The sequence below is a fragment of the Callithrix jacchus genome, chromosome 2 (genome assembly GCF_049354715.1).
Source record: "Callithrix jacchus isolate 240 chromosome 2, calJac240_pri, whole genome shotgun sequence".
Taxonomy (NCBI): Eukaryota; Metazoa; Chordata; class Mammalia; order Primates; family Cebidae; genus Callithrix; species Callithrix jacchus.
In genome coordinates, this window is record NC_133503.1 from 40,583,062 (window position 1) to 40,607,372 (window position 24,311).

Below are 24,311 nucleotides of genomic sequence, written 5' to 3' on the forward strand. Positions count from 1 at the left end.
ACTTTAGGAACTTTTTAATCTGGGCTGCTGACAAGCCCACCAAGTCTTCCATCTCTTAAAATTGTCATTGAGGCTTTTCTGGTGGCTTTCTTCAGATTGACATCTTGATATCACTCTAATGTGAGGAAGGTCAAATCCAAGAAAAGGAAGAGGAGAAAGGACCTTTTCCCTTGCCTAGAACTGGAGGACTAAGCCCTGTCAGGGCTCTTTGATTCACACTTGATTTTCTGCAGAGGCTGACACTCCATCTTACATCAGTGGCTGCCTAGAGGAAGAGGTGGAGAATCTTGAGAAAGAGTACACCAGAGAGAGCCCTCTCTGCTAACAAGTTCTAATAGACCTTCCTGCACTTGACTGTTCCTTGGGACTTTTGGGGACTGTGTTGGTCATAGAGTGGAACCTTGAGCACCATCTAGAGGCCAGTCCAGTTGAAGGCCTTAGGCAAAGCATTGTAAAGGGTAGGTGTAGTAGTTTAAACAAACCTTACATAATAGTGGAGAGTATGGGGAAGAATTTCAGAATCATCTGAGGCAGAGTGAAGAGCAAAAATAGGGAAATATGGAACTTGTTTAAAGGACAGCAGCTTGATTGGGGCATAAAGGAGTATTGAGGATCAAGGCTAAAAAGTCAAGTTGAAACAGGTTTCACAGATAGCTTGAGCACCAAGCCTATTTGTAGTAGAACCATCAAATTGATAGAGCCAGTAACATGTTGGATCAATGCAAGACTAAGCCCATGTGGAACATTAATTTTTTCTGTACTTGCAGAGTATCAGTTTATATGGGCAATCATATGCTAAGAGTAGGGTTCTCAATTTTGAAAGACCTGTGGTGGTCTCAGGAGGTATGCTTCAGGAAACTAAAACATCTACCATAGTTGATTTTCCAGGTGATAGAACAGCATTGAAAGCTTTTAGGCAACAGAATAGTATAATGAGACCATCTTGAATATAACACGTTTTTTGAAGCATAGCATAGTATAGTAGACTAAAATTAACATTCATGGAGTTTTCCATGTGTCAGTTAATATAGTAAGCATCTTACCTTGTCATAATTAAATGTACTTATGTAAGTAAAGAAGGCTTAGGCTGCTTGAAATGTATACTAGTATTTATTATTACAAAACAGGAATCTTTGATTGCATGTTTTAAAATGTGTAGCATGTCGGGCTGGACACAGTGGCTCACACCTGTAATCCAGCACTTTGGGAGGCTGAGGCAGGCGGATCACGAGGTCAGGAGATTGAGACCATCCTGGCCAACATGGTGAAACCTCATCTCCATCCACTAAAATACGAAAACTTAACTGAGTATGGTGGTGGCGGACACCTGTAGTCCTAACTACTCAGGAGGCTGAGGCAGGAGAATCGCTTGAACCTGGGAAGTGGAGGTTGCAGTGAGCTGAGATCGCGCCACTACACTCCGCACTCCAGCCTGGAGACAGAGCAAGGTTCTGTCTCCAAAAAAAAAGCGTAGCATGTCATGAATTTGAATTTAGTCATACAGTCTGGACACAAATGAGCATTGACACCACCGGCCTGGGCCTTAATGCCTATGATGTGTATTTGTTTATGTCTAGAACATAAGAGGCTTACTAGATGTTGTTTGCAGTGTTATTTAATTACCATTGTCATCTTTCATCTGTGTGTCTGATTGGAATTTATAGTTAGCGTTAGGTGTAACTCTTAAGGATTCAAAAGTTAGTACTATTGGGTTGCTACAAGTCCTCCTTATGAAGGGTGCAGAGATCACCTAATATTTTCCCCTAATACATCTACACCCAAAATATCCTGAGGGGACAGATTTCTTCCTCTTTTTAAAAAATAATGAATTTCTTCCTCTTTTTAAAAAAGTAATGGATTTCTTCCTCTTTTTAAAAAAGACATGGATTAATGTTAGCTCTGAATTTCTAAATGGACTGAGATCACACCTCTGTCTATTCTCTTCATTATTCAGTTAGAAGGAAATGTGAATCTTTATCAGAGAATTACATACCTTCTTCATCTTGGTTCTAAGCATAAGAAATAGCAGCCAGGTTGAGAGAAAGCCTGAACTTCTCAGTTTTCCTGTGTTGTTTGGTACTTTACTGAAAATTTTGTTGTTTTTGTTTGGATTTTCTAAAATTTCTGAAATGGTTTTTGATGTTCTAAATTTAAAACAACACATATGGGGTTGTGATTTGAAGTAGGGAGTCCTTAGTAATAATAATGCTGTAGGAGCTGCTAAAGGCGATTGAAGTGATGAGCCTGCTTGTGCTTCAGGAGTGTACATTAAGAGTTGTCAGAAATGTACTCAGAGGTAAATGAATGCACTCCATTGGAGGGCATAATAGAGTTAATTTGCTTTTCTATTCACTTGTGATACCCTGGTTTATTTGAAATGGTTTCTGACACACCCAGAGAGTTCAGAGGTCTAAATTAAGAGTTTGGGGGACTTACAGCAGAATTTAGAGTTCTAATGACTTCACTAATTTTCCAGGGATCCCCAGAGGGAACCTGAAAAGCCGTAATATCCTATGGGACTGAGTTCCCTTTGTCCATTGAAAGGGTAAGAACTCTGTCCAGATCCAAAATGTACAATCCTTTCTTTCTCTAGTTTGGAGGACATTTAGTTTAATTTTGTTAGAAGACATACTAGAAAACTGTCATGTAAAGTGTGAAAGCTTTATTTCTTTTTCCCTTCCTATTGATTCTTTATTATGTTTATCACAGTTTTTAAAAAGTCATTATCTGCTAATTCCAACATCAAGATTTTCTATAAGTCTATTTGTATTGATGGCTTTTTCTCTTGACTCTGGGTTACATTTTCCTGTTTTTACACATCTGGCCTATCATTTTTTTGTTGCAGTGGTGTCAATTATCATGTTGTAGAGATTATGATTCTTAATTTTGTCAGAAGTTTTTGCCTAGCAGACACAGTCAGATTACTAGAAGATAACTTTGATCTTATTTCTAACTGTCATATACAGTGATTCTTCTAGGGAGATCAGGATAGGGGAAAGGGAACATGTAGTTTAAAAAAATTTAGGCTGACTCCTGCTGAAGAAAAATCACTGGTAAACTAGACTACTCTGCTAAATTGCTTCTCTTGACATTGTCAACCTGAAGTAATCAAAAAGGATCAGAATACAGAGTTTATGCAAGCAGAAAGCTAGGAGTGGCCAATCAGAGAACACAAACTTGAGGAAATGGGTCATTGTTCCCAAAAGCTTTATTTTCTTTTATGGACTTCTCCTTCTTTGATGGAGATGTCACTAATTAAAAGCTAGCTGAAGAAAGACACAAGTAGGGAATTTTTAAAATAACTTTGCCAGAAAGATATAGGTAGAGAATTTTTAAAATAACTTCGCTGCAACATAAAAGTAACAAACTTTCCGTATTATACTAAGATTTGGCATTTTACTAGAAAAGGGTGTAAGAACAGTGACTTTTCTAGTCAGCGTACCTAAAACATAGTACAAATAAACCAATCTTGAAGTGATCCCCGAACACCTCTTTCTAATCAGGCAAAGTAGATGTTACAAAAGCTCAACACTAAAGCTCATGTATTACTATCATAGGGGCAGCTCTCAGGTTCCCTTTCAGAGTCCATTTAAGCTTAAGGGAGGGAAAATGCATTAATAAGCTATTATCTGGTTTCCTACTTCATATCAAAATGCCAGAAGGAATTGCTAAAGGTGTGCACGGTGGCCATCAAGAAGTATGTGACTAGGCCAGGTGCAGTGGCTCACACCTGTAATCCCAGCACTTTGGGAGGTCGAGGTGGGCAGGTCACCTGAGGTTAGAAGTTCGAGACCAGCATGGCCAATTTGGTGAAACCCTTTCTCTACTAAAAATACAAAAATGAGCTGGGCGTGGTGGTATATGCCTGTAACCCCAGCTATTCAGGAGGCTGCCGAGGCAGGAGAATCGCTTGAATCCAGGAGGCAGAGGTTCCAGAGAGCCAAGATCACGCTCCTGCACTTTAGCCTGGGTGACAGAGCAAGACTGTCTCAAAAAATAAATAAATAAAATATGTGACTGAGGAAGTAGAAGAAACATATACCTTTTAGAAACATCTGTTCCTGAACTGGTAAAAAATGTAATGTTTATACTTTTTCTTATTTACCAGTTCACTGGAAAATACATTTTTATGGATTACCACCTCCTCTGATGCTGCCAGGTGAATGAAGAGTTAGCTACAGTAACCAGTGGTGGTAACACAGTTGATTGGTTCTAACACTATTTGTGTGGTACCAAAAGTACGTGTACATATGAAGCATAATATATTTTTAAATTATTTATTTTAACCACATCTGAAATAGAAGGAAAAAAAGAGGTTTTTGAGCCCTAGCATTAATGAGCTAGGGCCTTCATAATTTAAAAAGTGATGTAGTGAGCTATACCTATTAGGCATCAAATATTTTAATTTTTTTCCATGTGCTAACAGACATTTTCATTTCTCCCTTTATATAATTTTCCTCCTGTTGATTAATACCTCTTTTATTTTATTAAAGGAAATTCATCTCAAGGTAAAGATTTACTTATTGGACTGTGTTATAAGATAGCAAGATAGTAGAAATGGTGTTTTCAGTAGAATTTTTGCTAAACAAAATCTATATAATGTCTTCAAGAAGAATTGATTGTCTTCCTCTTGGAGTTAAATGATCTGTAGGCTATTGGATTCTTTTTTCTTTTACAAAGTGATCTGATCTACAATTTAGTAATGCAGTCCAGAATCCCTACTATCTGTTTGTCCTTTAGTTTGTGTACTGTCAGTGTTTCTGTAACACTGCCAGTCAAGCCTCCAGGTCTCAGACAGCAGTGCCCTGTAGCAGTCTTTCATTTGGAGATTGTATGGTGATTGTGATTACCCACTGGTGACCCATCTAGGTCCTCTTGAGAGATTTTAATTTAATTTAATTTTTACTTTTCTTGCTGAACAAGCAAAGGGATTTTTAATGTTTGTTGGGTGGCAGCCTTTGACTTTGAGGGATCTATTAAAGCTGTTTACCAATGCTAAAGCATCATGAACTAAGGCAGTGGCCAGGTAATTGTCTGTATCACATTGTATATTCTTGCAAACTCTGTTTTGACCTAATAGTCATTGTTTCATCAGTTTTCATCTATTAATAGAAACTGATAAAGCAGAAATTACTTATGCTTGTAATGAGTCTGGCCTCATTGCAAAAACTTTGATTTAATATTCATCTGCCAGTTTTCTTTTTGCTTCTGCTTGGCTTTTAGAGTTCCTTATATTTTTGAGTCTCCATCTCTGTGCTTTCTGAGGTCTTTCAATCTCTTATGTCTCTCAATCTAAAGAACAGATGTCCTTGTATCCGTTTCAGTGGTTTACTTCAAATCACAACCCAACTGAATTTATAGTTTGGAAAAATGTTGATAATATTAAAATATGTTAATTTCCTCCACTGTGTTTGTAGTCTGCATTTTGGCAGCCTTTTAAATATTTATGCAGTAATCTAATCAGAAATGATACAGAAGACACCGGGCATAGTCCCAGTTAGTGTTAGTCCCAGTTACTTGAGGGGCTGAGGCAGAAGGATTGCTTGAGCCCCGGAGGTGGATGTTGCAGTGAGCCGAGCTCATCCCACTGCACTCCAGCCTGAGCAATAGACTCTGTCTACAAAAAAAAAAAAAAAAAAGACATAGAAGAGTTTCTTGTGGCTTTTACAGTAATTTAGAGGATAGAAAAGTAAGTTATGGGTCTATATTTGAGCTCATCCAACTCTCACTTTTTGGGTACCACAAATAGTTTCTTAATAAATATTTGTTAAGCAGTAAATGTATCTCTTTAGTGCTTCTTCTTTGATTGTTAATATAGGGAATTACTTGTAATTTTCCCAAGTTGTTTTCATGAGAACCAAAACAATATACTAGTACAGAAATGCCACAAAGTATTAGATGAAAACTATATTTAGTAAAATGCACAGGCATTATTTTGACAGCATTTATTTCAGTCATGTATATTCTTTTATTTTTTTCTTTTTCTTTTTTATTGTTTTAATAAAAAACTTTTTACTCTAAGAAAATTTTTTTCTCTTAATTCATATTCTTTTTAATGAACAAATGGCTCCAGAATTTATGTTCCTTTCTTAAAATTAGTTTGAAACTACATATTTTAAGACAAATGTGCCCCTAAAACACAATGACTTTTTAAGAAAGCTTGTTTTTTTTATAAGTTTACCCTTGTTTTCTAATTTTGCCATGCTCAATTGAGGGTATAGCATGACATTGCTGTCATCCTTACTGGAAATCTTTCTTGTGCAATATCTAGTGGAATTGTTAGAGCAAACAATTACTTCAGGTATATTAGGAAAATTACCTGTGCACTGGATGATGCTCTCTGTCCCAAGTTTCAGTCATTGCTGACAGGCTTAAGTGTGGGATGCAGTAGCACTGCTTCCATTCTTTGTTCAGAGGTTTGGAAAGAGACTCCTGACCTCAGGAGTTTTTAGAAAAAGCATTCCAGCTTTTTGTAGTTCTAGAGGCCTTGATAACTTTAAGAATTGAAATTTTAATGTTTATTGAATACCATGATGTCGGTATACAGTAATCCTAAAACTATGTTAAAATGCACTGTGTCTCCAAACATCCTGCCTTCTTTTGTGACTACATCCTTCTCTTAGCCAAAATAACAAGCTAACTAGAGTTTCAATATTCAATATCCTTCTCTGGCAGATGTTTTCTGGCAAAGGCCTTCCTGCATTTATGAATTCTCTCTCAAGAAGCAAGAGAACACCTGCAGGAAGTGAATCAAGATGCAGAACAGAGGAAGAATCACCTGCTTTAAAAAAATAAAGTACTGTTGAAAAGATCATTTCTCTCTATTTGTTCCTAGGTGTAAAATTTTAATAGTTAATGCAGAATTCTGTAATCATTGAATCATTAGTGGTTAATGTTTGAAAAAGCTCTTGCAATCAAGTCTGTGATGTATTAATAATGCCTTATATATTGTTTGTAGTCATTTTAAGTAGCATGAGCCATGTCCCTGTAGTCAGTAGGGGGCAGTCTTGCTTTATTCATCCTCCATCTCAAAATGAACTTGGAATTAAATATTTTATTGTAAAATATGTATAATGCTGGCCATTTCAAAGGGATTTTCTCAAAAGTTAAACTTTTGTTTTAACTGCGTTTCTGCACATAATACATATTTGCTGTTCCAGTTAATCTAGAAATTTATTCCATTGTACTGTGTGAACACCTGGAAGCAAAATCATAGTGCAAAAATATATTTAAGGTCAAAATATGTCTTTAATTGGTAAATAATGAGCATTAATTTTTTATAGTCTGTAACCACAATTTTGCAGTACCTTATTGTACCTGAGGGATTCTAAAGGTGTTGTCGCTATATAAAATAGAAAGGATTAGGATACAAATGAAGCTTAATTACTAAAATATAATTCTTGGCACTCTTTCTATAATTAGAGTCCCCTACCCCCACCCCCCTTTTTTTTCCTGATGATTAGTCCAAAGGCTGGGAGTAAGGAGAGGATTAGGTACTTAGGAGCAAAGAAAGAATTAGCTTGGAACTTTTGAGATGATCCCTAACATACTGTACTACTTGCTTTTACAATGTGTTAGCAGAAACCAGTTGGTTATAATGTAGAATGATGTGCTTTCTGCCCAAGTGGTAATTCACCTTGGTTTGCTATGTTAAAACTGTAAATACAACAGAACATTAATAAATATCTCTTGTGTAGCACCTTTTACTGTAGATTAGTGCTTTCTTGGCTTGTATTTGTTGACTGCTAAGGCAGTTTTTTCTAATCTTAGAGAGTCATTCAGTAGATGTGATTAAACAACTAAGGTTGGGTCATTTTTTTTCCTTCATTTTCAGCACAAGAAGTCCCCTTCTTTCATATCCTACTCAATACATTCCGAAAAATGTATATGAACATTGGTTCTGCAAACGATAATGGGCTAAAAAAAAGTAGAGAGGAGGCCAGGCATGGTGGCGCATGCCTGTAATCCCAGCACTTTGGGAGGCCAAGGTGGGTGGATCACGAGGTCAAGAGATCAAGACCATCCTGGCCAACATGGTGAAACCCCATCTCTACTAAAAATACAAAATAAGTAGCCGGGCATGGTGGTGTAGTCCTCCCAAGTAGTCCCAGCTACTTGGGAAGCTGAGGCAAGAGAACTGCCTGAAAGTGGAAAACAGAAGTTGCAGTGAGCTGGATCTCACTACTGCACTCCAGCCTGGTGACTCAGCGAGACTCTGTCTCAAAAAAAAAAAGGAGTTGTAGAGATATTAAATCATTCTGGAATTCCTAATTATACTTTCATTTTTAGACATAATTTTAGATAATTTATTTCCAGTGTTTTGTGCATGTTCTCATTTGTTCTTTTCTCAGTTGAATGCACCAACTGTTTTGCGTCCGGTGAGCATCCATTCAGTTGAAATTAAAGATTCCTCGTTTCTCCTGATTTCCATTCTTGTCTTGGTCTTAAATTTAGAGACTGATGGTTTTTATGATATCAGCCATTTGATTTTTTTCATTTTCTATTTAAGAAATATAGAGAAAAAATATATCAAGATGGCCAAATTACTACACAGTGAGCACCAGCACAGTCTGATAGCTGCAAATGTCTATTCTTCTGCTGTGTATGAATATCCAGAATCAGCATAGGAAGTTGTTTAGGGTGTCAGAATATAATGCACAGAAGTATGGGTTGTTTGAAAGCCAAACAGGAAAATTAGAAGCCTCCTGGATTGACATTTCATAATAATTGACATTAATCCTTCTAACAAATTTATTGATTATTATGAACAATAGTATAGTGTGTTCTTGTTCAGAAGTTATATTTGACAATAGAGAAGGAGGTAGTTTATGAAAGTTTCTTTGAAGATTTTTCTTTTTAATTTTGAATAAGATTATACCAACAATAAAGTTTGGAAGTTTTTATGGCCTATAATGTTGTAAGTTCCAGAATGAAAAGATCTCTAATAATCTGAATAAATGTGGACATGTATAGCAGAGAGAACTATGTAAATTATCTTGCAGAATAAAATAGAAGGGTCCTAAATCACGTTAACTCAAACATTGTAGACTAGCTTTGTGTTTATTCTTCAGGTCCTTGTGCCTTATTTGGTTTTGTGTATTCAATGAACTGAAATATTTAGAATTCCTATTTCTGTGTATTTGGTGGACCATAAGACTTTGTCAAATGTAAACCTACAGTTTAATATGCTTTAAAATACTTAGTCTAGAGAATGATTTCTCTTTAGTCATTTAAATGTTCTGAAAATTCAAATCTTTTGAGGCACATAAAGTGTGCACCGTGTATCATTTAGAGTCCTTACTGGTATTCAGGATGAACATTTTCATGCTGCAGTGTTAATTCTCATTTTTCCTTTCCCATTTTCTTTCTCACTGTGATATGTTAATACTGATAATGGATAAAGGGTCAGTTTTTATAATAAATGGTTTGGGAAAGGTATTCAGAGGAACCGCTGTTACTTACCTCAGGTTAAGGAGTACACCAGCTTGGACCTTGGGCTACAGGGCAACTAGGATTCACTCATAACAACACAGTGCCCTGTATTTCTTAACTTCTTGTTGCCATTCGAAACTCTGTACTCTTATGTTTAAAGGGCTCTTTATAGCCTGTTTTTTTGTTTTTCTTCAGAAAGTTACATTGCTTTGTATAGAAATAAAAGGCGTTAAAATTTGCTTGTTAAAAAAATAAGAATGAATTTTTTTTTGAGATGGAGTCTTGCCCTGTCACCCAGGCTGGAGTACAATGGTGGGATCTCAGCTCACTGCAACCTCTGCCTCCTGGGTTCTATCAATTCTCCTGCCTCAGCCTCCCGAGTAGCTGGGATTAAAGGCATGAACCATCACCCCGGCCAATTTTTTGTATTTTTAGTAGAGACAGGGTTTCACCATGTTGGCCAGGCTAGTTTCGAACTCCTGACCTTAGGTGATCCACCCACCTCAGCCTCCCAGAGTGCACCCAGCCAAGAATGAATGTCTTTACTAATAGGATCAATTTTGTTTAGAGTTTTAAAAAAACAACAAAATTTTTAGTGAGGTAAATGATATTATTTTTCTTTGCTTGCTTTTTGCATATCTGACTTGAGCTCTGGCCCACCAGGAGTCATTAGTAACACAGATGAAATTTTGATTGGTCTTGACTGTCTTCTTATACTAAAATAAACTCTACTTAGCTATAAATGGTTTCAAAAGAAAAAGTAAATCACTACTAAAGTAGAGTATCAGGATTAATAGAAGTGATACTTCAATTTGAGTGATTGCCTGAGGGGGCAAGATTGTGGCGTGGGAGTCAACAAAACTAGACCCTAACAATGGAGCCTGGCCTCAGGCTTTACATTCAGTCCAATGCCCTCTTCCCATTGTCCCAGCCTTCTGGAGGGTTGGCATGTAAACGTTGACATAAAATGAAAAAAATCATTTGGCCCTGCTTCTTGTAAACATCAGTAATCTAATTTTAACTTAAAACATGCTAAGAACTGTATATTTATGTAAAGTAGGAGGGTGTGTATATGTATGTATGTATAAATAGATAGATGGATAGATTTTTTTTTTTTTTTTGAAACAGAGTCTCCCTCTGTCACCCAGACTTAAGTGCAGGGGTGTGATCTCAGCTCACTGCAACCTCCACCTTCCAGGCTCAAGTCATCCTACCTCAGCCTCCCAAGTAGCTGGGACTATAGGCATGTGCCACCACACCCAGCTAATTTTCACATTTTTAGTAGAGACAGGGTTTTGCCATGTTGCCCAGGCTGGCTTGAACTCCTGGGTTCAAGCAATCCACCGCCTCGGCCTCCCAAAGTGCTGGAATTACAGGTGTGAGCCACCTCACCTGGCCAGTAGGAGGGTATATTTTATGAAAAATTAATTATGACCCTTATTGCTTACTTGAATCTGATTCTTGGTTAAACTTCAGTGGTGAATATAGGTTAATCATGCAAAATGTAGTGTAATAATTTTCAGATTCTGTGAGTGGTTCAGCTATTTAGAAGATTTTCACCTCTTAGGCTTTTAGAAGATGATTTGAGGAATGATGAGCGTCATAACAGGAGGTAACTTATGCTTTCATAGATGGTTGGTATATTTAAAATTTTTTTTGCATATTTTAAAGCCTAAATCGTATTTCTAGCCTATAAGATGAATAAGGTGGACTGGGTGAGAGTGTTTGTTAAGCCAGTAGTACAGTACTCTTGCATATCCTTTTCCTTTTTGCATATACCTGTACACATTTGTGTATGTGTATAGTTGTGTTCTTTTAGACTACCTACAGAAGGCGCTCTTCGACAAGTAGCCTCTGCATGTTGGTTCTTTGTATAGGCTCTACTATTAACAAGGAAGACATCTCAGAGAAATACACTGGGAATTCCCAAAGGGGAGAGTTAAGTTTAGGTTGAGAGTAAAAGAGGTTTTCAGAAGGAAATGATGATTGTAGAAATTGATTTTGTATCATCTCCATTCTAAAAAGAAGCTATTTTATAACCCAGTTTATTGTATCACCTACAACTTTATGGCCTATGGAGAGAACTGCTCTTATGTAAAGTATATGAATTGAGAGCTGTCCTCCCGAGGCCAGTTTTCCTGACTATAAAATCTGAAATAGTCCATCTCCTGCATGGCATTTTAATCCCCTCAGTCCTCCAGTTATTCTCAGAATATTCTGTTTGTAGGATAAACATTACTCAAAGGTTTTGTGTTAATTTTCATACCTGTTTTTACTTAAAGCTTGTTTCTTTTTTTCTTTACATTGAAGAAGCATTGTCTTCTGATTTTGGTAGTTTTAATTCTTAAGTTTATCAATTGATAATTAAATGTAAATGCACATCTCTTAAACCTGAATACAGAACATATGAATATAGAGGATTCTCTTGCATTTATGTAGGATTTTACCCAGTTGAGATGCAGTTGTGTGAAATAGACATCATCCAACCTGCTTTGTATGTTCATTCTGTTCTAAAAGCAGCTAATTTTAATCATTTATATAGGAAATAAATGCTTCACAGACTTTTCCCATCCATTAGTGATTGCAGATCTATAGATATCAAAACTGAGAAAAGTGGTTTCCTCTAAGTCTTAACAAAGATTAGTGCCGGAGCTCTGGGAAGATGGCAGTATTCATTGTTATTCTTTCGTTGTCTGGAAGGTTCGCGAGTGATATATGCAGTCTGGGAAACAAGAAAATAGGTCAAAAATCTAAAAGAAATCTCTAAAATAGATGATTTCCCTGGCAAAGCATTATTAGAAAAAGTATAAAACTAAGGAAGTTCTGCCTTCTGGTTATGAAACCCAGCCTGATTCTAATGAAATTCATCCAAAATGCCAAAGCTAGAGTGATTTTCACCTTGCATAGTTAGGTTGCATTCGTGTCCCCTGCTGAGAGCTGCTTTGCCTCCGACTCCCCCTCCCTCATTTAAGCTAGTTACTTCCTGAGCCAAGTTGGAGAGGATTGGAGCAACCTATCATCATAACTGGGCTAGAGTTACTCTTGATGAAACGTCCCTCTTTTCATTTGCAGAACAGTCAGAAATGCCTAAAATGCTTCTTAAGAGAGGTTTTAGAAAGAATTTTGCCATCTGCCTCTTGATTCCACATCTTTATTTTGACAGAACATTTCATAGGCCATATTTGGCACTTGCTGTGTTTGGATGTCATGTTAATATGTTGCTTTTTTCTCTGATATCAACACTGAGGATTTTCATGTATATGATTTATTTCCAGTTTATATTTTAACAGATTGCAGATAAATCAGTGATTGCAGAGAAATCAAATGGATCAACATTTTCACCAACTATTTTTTACTTTTTATTTATTGCTATTTATTTATTACTAGCATGCTTTGGTATTAGTTGATGAAAACAGTGGGCACTGGTGACCTGAAGAAGCAAAATTAGCAGTCCATATTTTTCTAGGTTTGACTCAGTGGCTCTCAAGCCCGAGGTCTGCGTACACATGGTCATGTGTAGGACAAAAATCATCTTTTTTCTTCTTTTTGGTTAATTATATATTTTGTCCCTGAGGCTGCGTATGAAGTGAGTTTAATCTGTAGAACCTGTTTTTGTCTTTAAGCTCTTCTCTGATTCAGCAGTTCTGTAGATTTAGGTATTGGAATTACATGTTTTTAATTTTTTCTCCAATATTCACCTCATTGAATTATAAATAGACTTCGTTCCTATAGCAGTCCCATAGAGCTTCCAAATAAGGGTAGGATAATGGGTAAGTAAATACTCATCTCTCATCTTCACTTCCATAGAAGAAGGTTGAGTAGAACAAATTTGCAGTACATTTGTATCTACACTTTATAAATTATAAACTGGTTTTTTTATTTAAAAGTTTCATGGATGCTGGGTGCAGTGACTCTCAACTGTAACCCCAACACTTTGGGAGGTGGGCGGATCACCTGAGGTCAGGAGTTCGAGACCAGCCTGGCAAACATAGTAAAACCCCATCTCTACTCAAAATACAAAAATTAGCCAGTTGTGGTGGTGTTGCCTATAGTCCCAGCTACTTGGGAGGCTGAGACAGGAGGATCACTTGAACCTGGGAGGTGGAGGTTGCAGTGAGCCAAGGTTGTGCCACTACACTCCAGCCTGGCTAACAGAGTGAGACTCTATCTTAAAAAAAAAATTCATGGCATTGATGGTTGGGTAAGATTAAGAACTATTTTGTCTTTATATAGGTCTCAAAGCTCAGGGCCACAGTATTTTCCTCTTCCTATAGTCCTTCCTTTATGGCAGGACTATGGGAAGGAATGTGCACTCAGCAATGGAGGCCATAGGGAAATTCATTTCTATATATTTGTCTAAGTGATTGTGGACTCTTCCTTGGAGGTCTTTAAGCACGGGATAGATCCTCCTGTTTGGAATGGCTTAAGGGTAAAGGAAAGGAATGGATTAGCAGACCCCTTAAAGACCCCAAGAACTCTAGAGATTTGTATGTGGCCCATGTCAGTGACAGATGGAACAGTAAGTTCAACAAATGTCACGTCTGCCGTTCCCAGGCTATGCTTCCTTTAATGTGGTGACCTTCTGGGAGCATTGTCCTCAATTGTCTGCAAGAAGGAAGGGAGTATATCTAAACTTCTGGTAAACTTAATTTGGATGGCTTATTACCTACTGCTACTTATTTTTTAAAGATCCAATGATCCAAAAAAGCTGTGTTTTGCCTAGAATTCCAAAATGAGAACGCCATAAAAACCACTCTCTAGTTTCTGGAGCCGTTTTTAAAGCTCTGTCGATTCTGAAGGAATTTCCTTTATGTAGCTTTTTCTCATGTTAACAGTCCTTCCCCTAAGGGACTATGGGTAGGGGAAAGAAGATGAAGTTGGTAAGGAGACACCGGAGGAGATGAAGTCTGATTTGTTCAGAAAGGACTGATGGAGGAGTGTAGCAGATCAGTTCCTTTTGTTCTTTGCTCCTGCTTTAATCCTTCAGACCCACAGGATATGATTGCCGGCTAATTGCAGGGAGCCCCCTGTAAAAGACAGTTGGCCTACATTGAAGAATAAGAATGAATATGTGTGTTTTTTTTAATTCCTCCTTTATTTGGGTGAGTTTGCTTTACATGTGTTTATGTCTCCAAAAAGTGGTTGGATACCCTCTTGAAAGGTTTTCTTTTCAAAAAAGAAAGAAAAAAAATTCTGAAATTCCAAAGACTCTTGCCCTGCCATTGTAGCACTTAGGCAAAAGCATGAAGAACTAAATCCACAAGACTGTAGTTTAAATAAAAAAACAAAAAGACTATAATGTGCTTTATAGTGGCATTTTTATACAAGTGACTCATTGCTAGAAGTATATTGACCATTTTAAAGTGCAATCTGATCTTTCATGGGTAGACATTTAAATTCTCTGAGTACAGACATTGTACTTAGGACAAATTATTATATTTGTACCTTGGTACCAGTCTTAATCATGTCCTCATTGGGTGCTTATTTTCAAATACCTGATCCTTCCAAAAACAGTATACTAAAACCTGTCGTTAAAAAGATATCAAGTTTAATAGCAAGCCATGGATACTTTTTACTACTTTTTATTGCTGGGTATATTTTATTAGAAAGAAAGGTAAATAAATGTGTTTTGCAGAAAATATGTAGTATAAGTCAGCCCCAGTAGCAGTTATTATTTTTTAACTAGATAGTGGAGCATTTACACACTTAGTTTATTAGTGACCTTCCCATAAAATTTTTAGGAACACAGGGCCAAACAGAGGTCATAAGCTTTTCCAAGCCAGCCAACTTCTTTGGTGACATCAGACAGCTAAAGAGAAGCCAAGAAACATTCCCTACATCTTCAAATTATGTGTCCTTGGCTTTGCCTCCATCCATGGTATTTTATACCCCTCAAAAAGAATTACAGATGGAATTTGTATAATCACCTGTGTTAGAGGCGATACTCTACTCTGAAAAATACAGTTTCTACATATTATAAATGTGCTCTGCCTTCTTGGCTTATAGTTGCTTTGGCTCTTTATTTGATAAATACTAATTTTCATTAGCCAATTATGAGGTACAAGACCTTATGCTGGATGTAGTATGTACAAAGTTTTGTACAAGACAACCCCTGAACACAAGGAGGTTGTAGTCTGGGAGGAGATTGGGTAGGATATGAGACAAAGTGCTTTTGTGTCCAAGAAATCTTAATATGTAATGTTTTTCTGCTGTTTTTGCATAGTGATGGAGGAAGCTTTTTACACTTTTCAAGCTTGCTGCTAATTTAGTTTTCACCAGAAGGACACTTTTAAAGATGTTCATAAAACCAAATGCCCTCAAAGGAGAAATTACTGCCACCTGAGGAGGCCACCCCCAAAAGGGCCAAAAGGATGGAGGGAGTCCATCTCAGGGTGCTATGCGGACAGGACCTAGAAAACTAGCTGCCAAGGGGACTTGCGACTGTGAGCCTGGGGCTTGAGCCCTCTTTCCCCACTTACTGTCTATGTGATCTTGGGGCATTTCCATGCCCATCCAAGCTTTGGTTTTCAAATCTGTGTGCTGGCATATTTTCTTAAAGGGCCGTTTTTAGGGAGATAAAGTGCCCAGCATCTAGTAAACAGCCCTTCACAGCTCTGATCAGCTGTAGTATTGGGTCTAAGGGCAGGACGTGATAAGGCCAAACCTAGAATTCAAACCTTCTCAGGACCATATAGCTGTCATAAACCCTGCCTTTCCTTATTCCTTCTTTACAAAGGCTGTCATTAGGCCATCCCTGATAAATCAGACCGTTCTTTTCCTCCTAAATTCCTGCAGCCCAGATGAGAATATGACTTACTCTTGCTTTCTGGTAATGCCATCATGTGTTTATGTAGGAACTCATATACATGTTCATTTGATCCTCACAGATTACTATAAAAGGGATTATTTTGCGTTCTTTACCACCAAGCAACCAAAGCCTCCCTCCCCTGGCAAATAATTTTTCAACACTCAGTAACATCAAAACACTCTAAAAATTCAATAAACTTTGATTCTCATTTCCTTTCCTGAGTTCTATAGCTGAAATTCTGGCCTCTTTTTGCTTAGTCCATTTGTATTACATTACAAGACTTGCCATACACTATCTTTGAATGGATTTAGGTCTTCAAAGCAGCCTTTGAACTTCTTATCCTTTGCTTTGTTTCTTTCTGCACTGCTCTTTCCATGTCTTCTTTGCCTGCCTCTCCACACCTCCCCCGCCCCCACCATGTTTCCAGTGCTGGTTAGAACACTCTTGTTATTTCTCTGTCCTAAATTTCTACACAGCTGTAGATAGAGCCATTTTCTCAGTGGTCACTTTCCCTTTCTCCAAATCTTGCTCCAGGCCATTTGAACCCTAGTTACTTTTTTTTTCCCTCTGTCTCCAGGCTGGAGTTCAGTGGCGCAATCTTGGCTTACTGCAACCTCTACCTCCCAGGTTCAAGCAGTTCTCCTGCCTCGGCCTCCCAAGTAGCTGGGACTACAGGTGTGTGCCACCATGCCCAGCTAATTTTTGTATTTTAGTAGAGACGGGGTTTCACCACGTTGGCCAGGATGTCTCGATCTCTTGACCTGATGATCCACCTGCCTCAGCCTCCCGAAGTGCTGGGATTACAGGCGTCAGCCACCGTGCCCAGCCTGAACCCTAGTTACTTTCTATCTTCCCATTCCATCTAGCCGCATCCAACAAGAAAACCACATGCCTGCTTTCTCTTCCTGAAGCTCTCCGGGTAGCATTCCTGAATGCCCCTGGATGGATGGTTCCATCTGTTTCTCTGCCCCCCACCCCAGCCCTGCCAATCCAAGCCTGCCCAGGTAGGGCCTGTCTGTTTTCCCCTTTATTGGGGGATCTGGGGGGCTTTTCACAGCGGTGGCCTTTGTCATGCTGTTCACAGCCTCATTTCTTCATGCCCCTTCTAGTTTGGCTTGGCCATTAAACAGAAAGCATTGGGGTACCCTCTGCTCTTTGTTCTCTCTCACTATATATATTACCTCCAATGGCAACTGCGTGAATCCGTGACAACCCTCGGGCCTCCATGGAGAAGCACCTGGCTAGCCCAAATTTCATAATCTTCCAATGCTTCTGAATTATCTTCCACAAAACACTAGGATTCTGTAAGCTCTTAATTGGAATTTTATTTTTTAAAAACAGCTTTAATCATGTAATAAAGTGTATTTTCAAATGCGTGTTCAATTTTGTGGTTATTTGTGCTCTCATTTTCAGACATAAGTGGAACAAATACTAAAACAATATATAAATAAATTTACTCAATAAAAGTACTTTATTTGGGGTCTCAGATTTTGTTTTACAAAAAAGGTTCTGCAGCTGAAAAAAATGGCTTGAAAACCACTGTTCTAGGTGAACACCCCAATTCATCTCTTACTTTGCCTAAAACTGTTTGACCGGTATACATTATTTTCCCTCCCTCAGTCTTACGGGGGTTTCAGAATGCCCTGATTTTGCAAAAATTACCAGCCAATCTAAAAACTCACCTTCTAATCCTACTATTTCCGAAAATCAACTGTGTTCTTTTTCAGACTTGTTTTTGTGAATTTATTATTTTTACTTAGGTAGTACCAGCATACTGTCCAGTGAGATGAGGCCTCATAAGCCATTCTGTTTATGTCAGTTGTTAAATTTTTTAAATAGTCTTTTGCTGCCAAGGCGCTCTGGCTCATGCCTATAATGGCCCTTTGGGAGGCGGGTGGATCATGAGGTCAGGAGTTCAAGACCAGCCTGGATGACATAGTGAAACCCCGTCTCCACAAAATACAAAAAAAATTAGCCAGGCATGGTGGTGCATGCCGGTAGTCCCAGCGACTCAGGAGGCTAAGGCAGGGGAATCACTTGAACCTGGGAGGCGGAGGTTGCAGTGAGCTGAGATCGTGCCACTGCACTCCAGCCTGGAGACAGTGAAACTCCATCTCAAAAAAAAAAAAAAAAGTCTTTTGCTATACTGTAGATTGTCTTGTCTTTTTCTGCTTTTCATCTAGTTTTGACAAATGCTCCATGATGTTTTTTGTTTTTGTTTTTGTTTTTTGCAACGGAGTTTCACTCTTGTTGCCCAAGCTGGAATGCAATGGCGTGGTCTTGGCTCACTGAAACCTCCACCTCCTGGGTTCAAGTGATTCTTCTGTCTCAGTCTCCCGTGTAGCTGGGATTATAGGTGCCCATCACCACACCCAGCTAATTTTTTATTTTTAGTAGAGATGGAGTTTCACCAGGTTGGTCTCGAACTCCTGACCTCAGTTATCTGCCCTCCTTGGCCTCTCAAAGTGCTGGGAATACAGGTGTGAGCCACCTCAACTGGCCTTGATGATGGGGTTTTTAAAGCCAACTTCTAATACCTCTTTTTTTCCATTGCTTCATTGCTAAGAATAATAATTAGACTTTTGCAACAATTATGACAAAGACTTCCTACACCCTTGGTCTTCTTTCATCCATAGGGCATCCAAAAGAGACCCCGTTTCTCTGTTGATTGGAAGTTCACATCAAATTCCTTGACCCTGGGACTCAACCTATAGTAAATATGTATATTTTTGTCTTGCAGATGCTTATCATAGATGGACAGTAATGAATACCATTTATTGAGCATTTATCGTGTGTGAAGTACTCTGCTTTATTCTTCATGATACATTTAATCATCTCCCAACCCTTTAAGGTAGGGAGTTCTGTGATCCTTATTTTATACTTAAAAAAATGGAGACTCATGTTAACCGACTTGCTCCTTACCGTTCTTAAATGGGGAGGCCGGGGCTAATTTGATTTGTGTTGTTAGAACATGAACTCTGAACAACAATAGGATACTCATGATCTTTCCTGTGCGTGCACCTGCTTCGGTCTCTTTTTATTCTCCTGTCTCTTCTTGATCCACTCTTTAACATTTATTCCTTTCTTTTCCCATGGGGTTCCCTTTATTGAAGGTTGGAATGTAGAGGATGCTGGACTGCAGACACAGGACATCTGCCCTCCCACAGCATCCTGAGAGGTTTTCTTTCTTGTGCATATTCCCCAAGAAGTGGGCTCATACCCCTCTGGCAGTGTGCCTCCCCACCTCACTAAGTGTGGCTTCAGTGCCCCCACCCCCACCCCCAGCTTCTACTGCAGGGGTATTTTAAACCTTCCTCTAAGCCAGTGAGACAGGCACAGCTGGTAAGAGGAATCTTTCTAGCTAAGAGTCAGATGTAAGTGCTGGACAGAGACAGGACAAGGTCTCCCAATTAAGCAAAATGATATCTCAAGACAGGATTTCAATTCTAATTTTATATTAATAGCTTACATTTATTCCACATTTTTTGCGTTCAAGTGCTGCTACAGTCCTTTTCACACAGAATCTCTTAGCCCTCCAGAATTTAACAGCAACAATGCTATTATCCCTATTTTACAGTAAAGGAGCTAGCTCCCAGAGATGTGCATAATGGCTCAGGTCACATTGTAGATAGAGCAAGAATTCAAATCCAGGCACTCTTGACCACTAACCAACACCACCCCTGTTCCTCCCCTTTTTATTTACGAAGTTAACCCATGTTTATTATGGAATATCTTAACTCTGATTTTTAGAAATCTGCCTTCTGTCAATAGCGCAAAATAGAGTGCTTTATTGGCCTCTTAAAATGCCAGCAATTGTAATGTATACAGACGTGAACCTTCACGGGAAGATCATGTCTTTGTGTCAGAGAAGAGTGTCTAAAGCTGCCCAGTTGAGGTCATCTATATTGAGTTATCTGTAGGAAATATTCATTTAGGTTTCAGAAGTCATGATTGTTATTAGTCTCATTCTTTAAATTGAACTTTATTTTTATTTATTTATTTATTTATTTTTGAGATGGAGTCTCACTCTGTCGCCTAGGCCGAAGTGCAGTGGCACAATCTTGGATTACTACAACCTCTGCCTCCCAGGTTCAAGCAGTTCTTCTGCCTCAGCCTCCTGAGTAGCTGGGATTACAGGTGAGCAACACCATGCCCAGCTACTTTTTGTATTTTTAGCAGAGACAGGTTTTCACCGTGTTGGTCAGGCTGGTCTTGAACACCTGACCTCATGAGCCGCCCACCTCAGCCTCCCAAAGTGCTGGGATTACAGGCATAAGCCACTGTGCCCAGCTGTATTTTATTTTATTTCATTTATTTATTTTGTTTTATTTTTAAGATGGAGTTTCCCTCTTGTTGCCCAGCCTGGAGTGCAATGGCACGATCTCGGCTCACGGCAACATCTACCACTCAGGTCCAAGTGATTCTCCTGCCCCAGCCTCCCTAGCGGTTGTGATTGCAGGCATGCATGACCACACCCAGCTAATTTTCTGTATTTTCAGTAGAGATGGGGTTTCTTCATATTGGTCAGGCTGGTCTTGAAATCCCAACCTCAGGTGATCTATCCGCCTTGACCTCCCAAAGTTCTGGGATTACAGGAGTGAGCCACCATGCATGGCCATGAACTTTATTTATTATACTCAATATTTAGGTCAAAAAATGTTGCAAATCTGAAAGGAATCTATAATCATTTACTCTATTATTCAATATACCTTTCTAGTAGCTTTACAGAAAAATGCTCGAATCTAGTCCTTCTCACACTTTAATATGCATCCAAACTACCTGAGAATCTTGTTAAAATGCAGAATCTAGTTTAGGAGGTCTAGGCTGGGGCTTGTGATTCTGCATTTGTAACAACCTCCCAAGTGATGACTAAACTGCCTGGTCAGAATCAAGTTTTGATGAGCGAGTCTCTAATCCACATTAATATTCAGGAAAAAAATTTAAATTCAAGAGTGCAACTTTACAGGCTGGGCCTGGTGGCTCACTCCTATAATCCCAGCACTTTGGGAGGCCAAGGTGGATGGACCACCTGAGGTCAGGAGTTCAAGACCAACCTGGCCAAAAAGGCAAAGCCCCATCTCTACTAAAAATACAAAAATTAGCTGGGCATGGTGGTACACGCCTGGTAGCAGCTACTTGGGAGACTCAGGCAGGTGAATCTTGAACCCAGGAGGCAGAGGTTGCAGTGAGTGGAGATCACGCCACTGTACTCCAGAGCAAGACTCCATCTCAAAAAAAAAGAAAAAAAAATTATAACTACAAAAACTACTTACAGAATAAGCCGAAATTCAAATGGTCATATAAAAATTAAAAACCTTGTCCTCAGGCTCCAAAGCAGTCTGATTTTCTTGGAGTTTCTTTGAGCTTGATCTTAATTTCCTTTCTGACAGCATCGGCACATGCAGGAAAACACATCAGATTTCCCCTCCCTTTGTGAGTTGAGTCCTCTGTCTCTTAATAGTGTGATGGGTGGGTCATGGCTTTAGTTAGTTCACATGTCTTGCTTGAAGGATCAGCAGTGCATTTTCTAGAAAATTTTTCCAAATCTCCATTATTAAGAGATCACTGTGAGATGGGGTAGGGGGTATGGGGAGAGATTCGGACCCCCAGGGTTGAAGATCAGCTTGGTCTTGCCTCTGCATGTAGCTAATAAAGTGCAGGAAAGGTTTCTCTTCCCCACCCTCACTTTCACCCACTGTGAGCTTTGCTCATGTCCAGATTGGACTCAGGATGGCAGTTGTGGATGCTCAGAGCACAAAAGCCTTCTTGTTTGCCCAAGGGTCTATCAGAGTTTAAATAGAACTGGCGGAAGCACAGGCACGCTGTATCAGCAGCTTATCAGGGACCATGGTTTTCCATGTACATTTGCAAGGCATTTGAGTTTACCCAACTCCACCAGCACTGAGTTAAATTGCAAGGCTGGGCTGTTCTATGCTGAGCCAGGGCAGGGAAAACAAGCCAGTTTCTGGTATGGGGGTGTCAGGGGAGTCCTCAAGACCTTATTTGCATTCTGCCCACATAGAGAATAAAGCTATGATAGCCTGTGTACTAAGAGGCACCCAGAGAGAACCAGTCTGGCTTAGGAATGTACCCAGAAGTTGGGATGATTCCAGGCCTCCCTGTGATGGAAGTAGTTGGAGATACCTCTTGTTATCCTGGTTCTCTATCTTAGTTTACTAGGTCTATAGTCAGTGCCGAGTATAGTTACAGGAGGGGTCAATTGGGGGCTTGGTATTGTCTTAAAATTGTATGCAATTTTGGGGTTTGCAAATGTGTCTGCATGCATATTTCTCTGGGTGCAGACCTATGAACTAAAAGACTAAATGTTCTTATACTATTTGGGCTGCATCTTCTTTGAGGGTAATCTTCAGGGCAGATACATGGGTAGCCTACTTTAGAAATGAGGCCTTTGCATTTATAATCACTGACTTTCTAAGCACTTGCTATATGCCAGGTGCTGTGCTAAATACTTTATAAATATTATCACATTTAATTTTCATAAAATCCTTTATTTCTAAAAGAGTTGTAATTTGCCCATGATCACAGAGCTAAATACTTTATAAATATTATCACATTTAATTTTCAGAAAATCCTTTATTTCTAAAAGAGTTGTAATTTGCCCATGATCACAGAGCTAAGTAAATGACAGAGCTACAACTGGAACTTTGACTTTCTGACTCCATATCTGTTAGCACCGTGGAAGGCTATCTTTGGCATTTTAATATAAGTATTCGAGGGTTTCATATACATTAGTTAATTTGTCTAACTGGCACAGAGTGGGATGGGTGGCTCTTTTTCCCAAACTGTAGCCATCTTTTCCCCAAAGGGTGGACTTCATGATTTGCCCTATTTATATATTGCCTATGCTATTAAGTTAACCATCATTTAAAATTTTTTATTAAATGTGTTATTTCTTACCCTCATTCCTAAATAATAACCATGGAATAACCATTGATGTGCTAATTTTTTTCTCAAAGCTACACTAAAATAACTAGATAACCATTAAGGTGAAAAATGTATTAGCTGGGTGTGGTGGTGCATGCCTGTAGCCTCAGCTCCTCAGTGGCTGAGGAGGAGAATCAATTGAACCTGGAAGGCAGACATTTCAGTCAGTCAAGATTGTGCCACTGCATTCCAGCCTGGGCAACAAAGCTAGACTCCATCTCAAAAAAAAAAAAAAAGCTATGTATTAATACTACTTAATATCACTTAACATGCCATAAGTGTATGGGTGCCATGCTTTAAAAAAAAAAAAAACAAAAAACCCACCAGGCTCAGTGGCTCACACCTATAATCCCAGCATTTTGGGAGGCCAAGGCAGGCAGATCACAAGGTCAGGAGTTCAAGACCAGCCTGGCCAACATAGTGAAATGCTGTCTCTACAAAAAAAGAAAAAAAAAAATCCCTAATGTATGATTTAAAGGCTACATGTCTACAATGCAGCAGAATTGTGGGTAAACTAAAATGCCCCCTCATGCCACCCACCCCAGGCAGCCTTCTGGCACAGGGACAGGCTAGGGTCATGGAGAGTGGTGCCAAGTGTATCAGAGAAAATCTGGGTGGACTCTGGGAAGGCAATCTTATGGCAGAGGCCACGCCCGGTATCTTTCAGGACCTCTTTAAGTTGCTCTAATGAGGCAATGATGCCAAGAAAAAAAATGTTACCTAGCTCTCCTTGAGGGAGGTCGAAGGATTCCAGGGACTGGGGCAAGAATCTGTCCCACACTCTTGGGCTCTTGCTGAAAGGATATTGCTAGGACATTGAGGGTTATGGAGGAAATAACCTTCCAGGGGCAGAATCATGCAGTGAGGTTTCCCAACCTAGGATGAAAGAGGTCTCTACTAAAAAGCCCACTGGTTCTTGTTTCCATTTTAACTAAATGTTCCTCTCTAAATCCTTTACCGTCTAAGACATTAGCTGAAGGGCAATTTGGAGTTTTATTGTCTGAAATTTCGTGTGCATTTGACCTACATTGCTATGTCTTTAATAAAAGCAGCTAAGGAATAGTTCCTAATTTATTGACCTCACTGTTACTCCAAAATATGCTAAGACCCTCAGTAACAAAGCACC

At 39.0% G+C, this 24,311-nt stretch overlaps 1 protein-coding gene across 1 annotated transcript in view; it reads left to right on the top strand.

Annotated features, from left to right (window-relative positions):
- The window catches only part of NDFIP1 (Nedd4 family interacting protein 1), a 44,164-nt gene extending 36,465 nt beyond the window's left edge, over positions 1-7,699 (top strand). Inside the window, exon 8 of the mRNA XM_002744294.6 lies at positions 6,676-7,699. The gene's annotated coding sequence lies outside the window, so the exon portion shown is untranslated. The remainder of the gene's footprint in view (positions 1-6,675) is intronic.
- Positions 7,700-24,311: the final 16,612 nt, after the last annotated feature.